The sequence below is a fragment of the Chiloscyllium plagiosum genome, chromosome 6 (genome assembly GCF_004010195.1).
Source record: "Chiloscyllium plagiosum isolate BGI_BamShark_2017 chromosome 6, ASM401019v2, whole genome shotgun sequence".
NCBI classification, from domain to species: domain Eukaryota; kingdom Metazoa; phylum Chordata; class Chondrichthyes; order Orectolobiformes; family Hemiscylliidae; genus Chiloscyllium; species Chiloscyllium plagiosum.
In genome coordinates, this window is record NC_057715.1 from 70,297,034 (window position 1) to 70,306,786 (window position 9,753).

The 9,753-nt window shown below is 42.9% G+C and overlaps 1 protein-coding gene and 1 long non-coding RNA gene across 4 annotated transcripts in view; one reads left to right on the forward strand and one right to left on the reverse strand.

Moving 5' to 3' along the window:
- LOC122550686 overlaps window positions 1-6,919 on the reverse strand; it is a 27,580-nt gene extending 20,661 nt beyond the window's left edge. For both annotated transcript variants that reach the window (XR_006311915.1, XR_006311916.1), the window contains exon 1: window positions 6,824-6,919. This is a non-coding gene — a long non-coding RNA (uncharacterized LOC122550686). The remainder of the gene's footprint in view (window positions 1-6,823) is intronic.
- The window catches only part of LOC122550684 (zinc finger protein 91-like), a 12,091-nt gene continuing 8,593 nt past the window's right edge, over window positions 6,256-9,753 (forward strand). The window contains exon 1 of one of the 2 annotated variants that reach the window (XM_043691787.1): window positions 6,256-6,706. The gene's annotated coding sequence lies outside the window, so the exon portion shown is untranslated. Of the gene's footprint in view, window positions 6,707-6,970; window positions 7,229-9,753 lie in introns of those variants that run through there. The other variant, XM_043691788.1, reaches the window with a different exon arrangement.

A 9,753-nucleotide genomic window follows, 5' to 3' on the forward strand; every position in this document is an offset into this window, starting at 1 on the left:
CCCCACCAACCCAACCTCCACTCCCGGCACCTTCCCCTGCAACCGCAAGAAATGCAAAACTTGCGCCCACACCTCCCCCCTTACTTCCCTCCAAGGCCCCAAGGGATCCTTCCATATCCGCCACAAATTCACCTGCACCTCCACACACATCGAGTGCAGCGGATGCAATAGATGATGTGTGTGGAGGTGCAGGTGAATTTGTGGCGGATATGGAAGTATCCCTTGGGCCCTTGGAGGGAAGTAAGGGGGGAGGTGTGGGTGCAAGTTTTGCATTTCTTGCGGTTGCAGGGGAAGGTCCCGGGAGTGGAGGTTGGGTTGGTGGGGGGTGTGGACCTGACGAGGGAGTCACAGAGGGAGTGGTCTTTTCGGAACGCTGATAGGGGAGGGAAGGGAAATATATCCTTAGTGGTGGGGTCCGTTTGGAGGTGGCGGAAATGATAGCGGATGATACGCTATACATGGAGGTTGGTGGGGTGGTAGGTGAGGACCAGTGGGGTTCTGTTCTGGTGGCAGTTGGAGGGGCGGGGCTCAAGGGCGGAGGAGCGGGAAGTTGAAGAGATGCGGTGGAGGGCATCGTCCACCACGTCTGGGGGGAAATTGCGGTCCTTGAAGAAGGAGGCCATCTGGGTTGTACGGATTTGGAACTGGTCCTCCTGGGAGCAGATGTGGCGGAGACAAAGGAATTGGGAATATGGGATGGCATTTTTACAGAGGGCAGGGTGGGAGGAGGTGTAGTCTAGGTAGCTGTGGGAGTCGGTCGGTTTATAGTAAATGTCCGTGTCCCTAAACAGTCCTTGACTTTCCAAATACATGTACATGCTGACACCCAGGATTCCCTCCAACAACTTGCCCACGACCGGCATCAGGCTCACTGGTCTATAGTTCCCTGGCTAGTCCTTACCATCTTTCTTAAACAGTGGCACCATATTAGCCAACCTCCAGTCTTCCAGCACCTCACCCGAGACTATCAATGAAACAAATATTTCAGTAAGAGCCCCAGCAATCACTTCACTAGCCTCCCACAGAGTTCTAGGGTACACCTGATCAGGTCCTTGGGATTTATCCACTTTTATGCATTTCAAGACATCCAGCACTTCCTCCTTTGTAATATGGACATTACTCAAGATGTCACCATCTATTTCCTACATGATGTATCTTCCATGTCCTTTTCCATAGTAAATACTGATGCAAAATACTTGTTTACTGTCTCCCCGATTTTCTGCGGCTCTACACAAACATCATCCCTCTAATAGATATTAAACTAACTGGCTTGTATTTTCCTGCATTCTGACTTCCTCCCTTTCTGAATGAAGGAGTTCCATTTCCTATTTTCAAATCTAATGGACCCTTCTCTGAATGTAACGAATTTTGGAAAATTAAAAGATTTATCAACTATCTCACTCGCCATGTTTTTTTAAACTCTAGGATGAAGCCCATTTGAATCAGGGATTTGTCAATGTGCAACTCCAACAATTTGTTCAAGATTACTTCCCTAGTGATTGTAATTTTCTTGAGTTACTCCCTTACTTCCATTTGCTCACACTTAAGTGTACAACTTCCACATTTTTACAGTAAAACTGCAGCTACTATAGTTCTTCCATCATTTAATTTCTGTTACAGTTTTTGCAATTCACTGTGGGCCCAAAAACCAAAAAAATCATTTCACTACCATAATTATGGCAAAGCAGTAATTATACACATGATCCATACTTGACCATGTCAAAAACCCTAGCAATATGTAATTTGTCTCATGGCCCAAAGTGCCAGCTAACGCTACCCAAAAGGAGTTACAGGATCAGTTGGTGGCACCTTTGTTTATGCAAACATTGAGCCCTCCTGGCCTTGAAGAAATTCAATATCTATGTTACTGGCATGGTAATGTCTGTAAACCTAGGCATGCTCTCTTCTACTCCAAAATCTAGATTGTGAAAGTGAAAAACTAAGACTTAATGAATTCAAGGCAATACCAGTTGTCTGCTAACCTTAGGATACCTTTTTTTAACTCAAATCTATCTTCCACCTCTGATCTAAGTTTCTATAAAGGCAACAGGATTAATTCCAAATTCTGATTTATAATCCTATAAAGATCTTTTCAAATATCTTTTGAATATCTGTGCATGCGTCACACATTGATTTTCCTCCTGTTCCACCTCCATTATACATCGTCTCAGTGAATCTATTCCATTAATTAAAAAATGGCCCAATTGTCATAAACCAAACTGAATTGTCCTAATCATTTTATACTAGATTGTGATGTCTTTTATTTGGGTTTATAGTTTGCAAAGGAAATAGTGCAATGGTCCAGAAAGGGGGCCAGAGTAATTAATATTATTTGATTTTAAGAACAATTGAAGTGTTTAAAGCGCTAAAGAATGGAAGGTGAGCTCAAGGTCATGGTGTGCTCCTCCTGCTGGTCTGCCCTTCCGAAAAACTGAATCACCTGGGATCAGAATGTATACAGGAAGTGACTCCAGCTGCAACTCCTGGAACCTTGACTTTTGAAACTACAGCAGTGGCTGGGGATACGTGGATCATTTGTGAGTCTGAGTATTGTGAATAGCAGATACAATGAGGTGGTCATTCAACAAGGTAAAATTCCATAGACAGGGAGGGAATGGATTATCACCAGGAAAAGAAAAAGGGTGAGACAGGCAGTGCAGGAGTTCCCTGTAGCTATTCCCCAACAAAAATAGATATACAACTTTCTATGCTATTGGGGTAATGGCCTTTCAGAGCAAAGTCACAACACCCAATTTTAATGCACCAAGGTTAGTTCTGCTGCACAAGAGAAGATAAATAATTGTGGGAAAGCTACAGTAATAAGGGATGCAATCTTAAGGGGAATAGACAGATGTTTCTGTGGCCACAAATGAAGACTCCAGGATGGAATATTGCCTCCTAGGTCAAGAATATCTCAGAGCAGCTACAGGACACTCTGGAATGGGAGGGAGAACAGCCAGTAGTCATAGGTAATTTGTACCAATGTGTACTATGTAAAAAAGGGAATGGGTTCCTAAAAGAAAAAAAATGGAAATTAAAAATTGGGCTTCAAAGGTTAAGAACTGAATTCCAGGGGGATTCAGTTTTTAGGAAGGGCAGACAAAGAGAAAAAGGAGGTGGGTTATCATTGCTGGTTAAAGAGGATATTAATGCAATAGTGAGGAAGAATATTACCTCTGGTGAAATGGAATCTGAATGGATGGAACACCAAGGAACAGCAAATAATAGTAGGGATTGTATCCAGATCACCAAATTGTAGTCACAATGGTAGGGAAGGCATTAAACAGGAACTTAGAGACATAAGCACTAAAGTTACAGCTGTAATAATGGGCAACTTCTTCATATAGATCGAACAAATCAAACCAGTAACAATATTGTCGAGGAGGAATTGCTGGAGTGTGTACGGAATGGTTTTCTGGATCAAAATATTGAGGAACCAACTAGAGAACAAGCCATCCAATACTGGATATTGAGTAATGAGAAAGGATGAATTGGCAGTCTCCCAGTGGGCCCTTGGTGAAGAATGATCATAATGTGTAGAATGTAGGTAGAGCGTAGTGTAGTTGATTCTGAGACTAGGATCCCAAATTTAAATAAAGGAAGCTACAATGATATGAGGTGTGAATTGGCTATGATAAATTGGGGAACATTACTTAAAGGGATGGTGGTAGACAGACAATGGAAATCATTTAAAGAGCATATGGAGAAACTGTAACAATTGTTTATTCTTGTCTGGCACAAAAATAAAATAGAAAAGGTGTTCCAACCATGGTTAGTCAGGGAAATTGGGGATACTTTAAGGTTCAAGGAAGGGGTATACAATTTGACCAAAGACAGCAGTAGATCAGAGGACTGGGAGCAATTTAGATTTCAGCAAAAGAGGACAGGAAGATTGATTAAGAGGGAGAAAATTGAGTACAAGAGTATGCTTGCAAGGAACATACAAATTGATTGTAAAAGCTTCTATAGAGAAAACGATTAGTGAAGGCAAATGTACGTCCTTTGCAGTCAGAAAAAAAGGAAGTTATCATAGGGAACAAAGAGAGGGCAAACCAATTAAATATAATTAAACCAAAAGAATTTCAGGTGCTGGAAACCTGAAACAAAAAAAACCTGAAAAATCTCAGCAGAAGTTCTGAAGAAGGATCACTGGACCTGAAACGTTAACTCTTGTTTCTCTCCACAGATGCTGCCAGACTTGAGATTTTCCAGCAACTTCTGCAACTAAATACACAATTAGATTCTGTCTTCACAAAATAGCATGTAAGTGACATCACAAACATTTTTAGGAACACAGGTCTATTCTCCATCTTTATTTTTCTACAATGTCATTTACAAAATACCATGCAAGAACTGTAACAAACACTACATCGGACAGACAGGCAGAAAACTCCCCACCAAGATACATGAACACCAACTCGCCACTAAAAGACATGACCCACTATCACTAGTATCGTTATATACAGACGAAGAAGGACACCACTTTGACTGGGCCAACATATCCTTCCTAGGACAGGCTAAATAGAGACACGCACGGGAATTCCCAGAGGCCTGACATTCAAACCGGAACTCCATCAATAAATACATCGATTTGGACACCATTTGCCAACCTCTGAGACAAAGAACCAGAAATGATATCACCCACTTTAAAAGGCCAAGACACATAAATAGAAATCAGGACATAATACCAATGCTTCACCGGAGGGTCGCTGATGATGTTATCTAGATGGTGACGAAACATCTGAAAACAAAACTTCCAGCTCAGCGAGCAAACTTACAACCTGAACCTCAACCTGAGCTACAAATCTTCTCAAAAATTGCAATTGTACATGGTCTTGGCCCTGAATAAAAACTCTTGTGAAACTCAAGCAGCTTCTTAAAGGGGACGTTCTGAAGTAGGGTCACTGAACTTGAAATGTTAACTATTTCGCTCCATGGAAGTTGCCAGACCTGTTGCGTTTCCCCAGAAATTTCTGCTTTTATTTTCTTCAAGGAGACATACAGTTCAACAAATTGGAATTAAATTTGGTAGCACGACATGATTCTTGGAGAATTGTCCACACACAGTACTGGAATGTCCATGCAGTCTGAGGTCAGGTCCACACCACCTGTTTTATTTAAAAATATACTTTATTCATAAAAGTATAGAATCCCTACAGTGTAGGAACAGGCCATTTGGCCCAACAAGTTCCCACCGACCCTCCAAAGAGTATCCCAACCAGACTCATTCCCTTATCTTATTATTTTACATTTCTCCTGACTAATGCACCTAACCTGATGGCAGCAGTGCTAACCACTAAGTCACTGTTTCACCCACAGTATCTTTGTACGAATCTTTATTCAATTTCCACCACCAGGAAGAAAGGAAAACACCCGAGTGGCCAGTGACAAGCAGTGCACAGTATCTTTGTATTTTTTTTCTTTTTTAAAAATTTTTTTTAACCCCCACACTACCGCCTAACTGCAGTAGTGCTTATTTTCCCCCAGCACGCATGGTGTGTGTGTGTAGGTGTGAGACACAGTGAGAGACTCAAAGTGCACGAATCTTTATTCAAATTCCACCACCAGGAAGATAGGAAAACACCCGTGTGGCCAGTGACAAACACTGCCCTTCACATCAAAGGGCAGTGCTGCGTGATCAAACAGTGAAGGAGAGGGCCACTCTGCTTTCTATTTTTTTTCTTTCAATGAAAGACACAAAGTGCACGAATCTTTATTCCACTGTATCTTTGTATCCTGTTGTGATTGGAACCAGGTCCAGGTGGATCTCATTGACTATGAGACCCTTGATTGGAGTTGTTAAGCTGGGCTAATTGGGAAGCCCCGGCTGACAGATATAAACAAGATATGCTCCTCTGCTTTTAGTTGCACTTCAGTCCCAAAAAAAGAGAAAAAAAAATAAACAAGATATGCAGACTCTCCTCAGTGTAAGGACTGGCTTGGACCTGGCTGGTTAGGGTCAATGTATTGTAAATAAAGGAAGACTTAGTGACAGTGTATTGGCCTCTGTGCAGTTATTTCATGTATATCCATACACACGAAAGTAGTTCAGCTTGTACTTGTACAAAACTATATCTGCATATATTTGAAACACGAGAGTGTCTGATAACTGCACGAACCCTCCATTCCACCTCACTGCAGCCAGTTCTATCAACCTTTTTGTGCGCGGTGGTGTATATAATTGGCTGAATGTGAAGCATCCCGTGTACACACCTCGTCCAAAGTGGTGGTGTCATAAAAACAAACTGTTAACCTTCACCAGGCAAACAATTAGCAGCTTCAAAAGTCGGATCTGGGAAGAAAGATAGGTTTTAAACCTAGCCGTCTGACACCCTCTCCTGAAAATATACCGTAAACCATATTGGTTCTACCTACACAATAGAACAACCAGCAGGGCTGGCCAAATATTAACATCTGATTAATATGTAAAACCATCCTATGAAATACCCTCCACTAGTCGACTGACTGACAAGATTGAGCTTATAGAATCGAGATCCTCTCTTCCAGCAGCCAACCAGCCGGCTGGTGGAAGGAGGCTCATTGGATGGTTGGGGAATTTACATTATTAATCAGATTTCGGCCTGCCCTACTGATTGTTTTTTTTTTGTTTGCAGCTAGAAGGAAGTTCGCCCGACGCTGTCTGAGAAGCGTTGAGGTTTTGGCGCTCAGCGGATCGCTTGGTGTTTGTTTTTTTCGGGATCAGTCGGTGAGTGTGGCGGCGGAGAACGGGCGAACAGAGGGGGTCGGTGGCGGAGAGGGGGGGACGTTCTGGAGCGAACGATCGCGGTGCTCGCCCAGCAAGGCTCCGTCGTCCGTGTCTTACCCTTTGCCTGGGCCCATCGATTTTCCTTCGATTTCTCGATTGTCAGTGGACCTGCCCCCCCGGAATTGGGATCGGATCGGACCGGATCAGACCAGTGGTCGGTGACGCGGGGAGCGAGAGGTTTAAGTTGCGTGTGTGTGTGCGCGCTCGCGCGCGGCAGGATGGTGTTCGCTCGTTAAAGTCCCTTAACCAACAACATGGCGGCCTGCCGTCACTCGCCTTGTGACCGGACCGTTTGCTTCAAGCGCGCGGCTGCAGCTAACGGTCGTCAGCCGCGTTGTTGTTAAATTGCCCAACCTATTGGGCTTGTACAGACAGGATCACGGTAAAGGCTCAACTGTGGGGGTGACAAGAGGAGCGAAGTGCAGGCGTTGTGACGCCAAGTTCGTGTCTAAATACCGTCAGGTCAGCACTACCTGAAATCCGCACAAAATGGTTGCCCCAGTCTCAGTGATATCATGGGATCTGGAGGGAAGGAATATATTCCCACTGGAAGCGTGAGATTGCTTGATACAAGGAACAATTTGTCTGAGCATTTTCATTAATATATGGCCTCTGTTTGAGCCAATTCATTGCCATTCAAAACCTTGACTGAGCAGACTGCTTTTTTTGTGCGAGTAGAAGACGTGGGTGAAATTTTAAAACCTTATATACTAAGATGGAAAACTGAAGGAGCTGAATTCTCCAATATATGATGGAAGAAAAAGTGAGCTTAGGAGATCGTGCACTGATGTTTTATTTCTATTTTTAAAACTTGGGTTGGTGGAAGAGTGTATTTAGAAAGAGGAAAATCCTGAGGATAACTTCAGAGTACTGGCAATTGTTGATGTAAAGTTGGATAGCAGAGAAATAGAGCCTTTGGTCCAACTTGTCCATGCTGACCAGATATCCTAAATTAGTCTAGTCTAGTTCCATTTGCCAGCATTTGGCCCATAACCCCACTCAGTCCTTCCTTTTCATCAACCCAACCAGATGCCTTTTAAATGTTGTACCAGCATCCATCTCTGGCAGCTCATTCCATATACACACCACCCTCTGAATGAAAAAGTGACTCCTTAAGTCTCTTTTAAATCTTGCCCTACTCACCTTAAACGTATGCCCTCTAGTTTTGGACTCCCCTATCCTGTGGAAAAGACCTTGGTTGTTCACCCTATGCATGCCCCCCTCAGCCTCACACTCCAGGGAAAATAGCTCCAACCTATTCAGCCTCTCCCAATAGCTCAAACCTTTCAATCCCAGCAGCAACCTTGTAAATCTTTTCTGTACCATTTCAAGTTTAACAACACCTCTCCTATTAGCAGGGAAACCAGAACTGAATCCAGTATTCCAAATGTGGCCTGACCAATGTCCTGTACAGCTACAACTTCATATCTGAACTCCTATACTCAATGCACTGACTAATAAAGGCAATCATACCACTTGCTGCCTTCATTACCCTGTCTACCTGCGATTCCACTTTCAAGGAACTATGAACCTGTACTCCAAGGTCTCCTTGCTCAGCAACGCTCACTTGGACCATACCATTAAGTGTATAAGTCCTGCCCTGATTTGTCTTACCGAAATGCAACAACTCTCATTTATCTACAGTAAACTCCATCTGCCACTCCTCGGCCCATTGGTTCATCTAATCAAGGTCCTGTAGTACTCTGAGATAACCTTCTTCACTGTCTACTACCCCACCAATTTTGGTGTCATCTGTAAATTTACTAACCATTCCTCCTATATTCGCACCCAAATTATTTATATAAATGTCAAACAAAAGTGGATCCAGCACAGATCCTTGCTCACACCACTGGTCACATGTCTGAAAAACAACCCTGCACTACCACTCTGTCTCCTATCTTCAAGACAATTTTGTATCCGAATGGCTAACTCTCCCTGAATTCCATGCAACCTAACCTTGCTAATCACAAGGCTATCACATGGAACCTTGTCAAATGCCTTGCTGAAGTGACAAAGAAATGGGTAATGAGAGCACTGCTAAAATTACTGGAACATATTTTTGTTTCTCTAGTATTCTGTGTGCCAACAGCTATCTTGTAAGATCAGTTTTTGATTTTTGTTTTCCAATTTAAGCTAGCAGAAAAGTCAATTGAGTCGTAGAATAGTTTTTATACAGAAGGAGGCCATTCGGATCATTGTGTCTGCAGAGGCTCTCCCAATGAATTGCCTTGCCAATCACCTTGTACTAAAATTCACTATTAAGTTAAATTCATATTCAATTTAATGCATTCAGTGAGAGAGAAAGAACTTGCACTTTTATAGTATTACTGATGACATTAAGCTGCATAAGTTTTAAAGAAGGATTTACGTAAATGGTTATGTGAACTGTATGGTACAATTAAGAGGTGTATTTTGTCCTTTTTTTATATAAGGGCAATTGAGACAAAGGAATGGAGTGGTCTGCTCCAAGCTGATAACGTAAACAGCTTGTGAGGCCTTGTGGTTTATTTTGTAAGTTGGACCAATAAAAGCAACATGAATGAGTGGAGTTAGGTTGCCACAGAACCAGAGTTTTAGTTTAGTTTTCAGTAGTTGCTGGATTTTAGAAACTAGTTGTGAAAGCTGCTACATCTCTCTCTCTCTCTCTCTCTCTCTCTCTCTCTCTCTCTCTCTCTCTCTCTCTCTCTCTGCTGCACCTAAAACCTGTTCTCTGTTGTCAGAATTGAATGTGAGACAATGTTGTACTGAATTTGCCTTTGCCAAGAGGGTGTTTGTGGGTCCATAAGACATAGGAGTGGAAGTAAGGCCATTCGGCCCATCGAGTCCACTCCGCCATTCAATCATGGCTGATGCGCATTTCAGCTCCACTTACCAGCGTTCTCCCCGTAGCCCTTAATTCCTCTAGACAACAAGAATCTATCAATCTCGGCCTTGAAGACATTTAGCGTCCCGGCTTCCACTGCACTACGTGGCAATGAATTCCACAG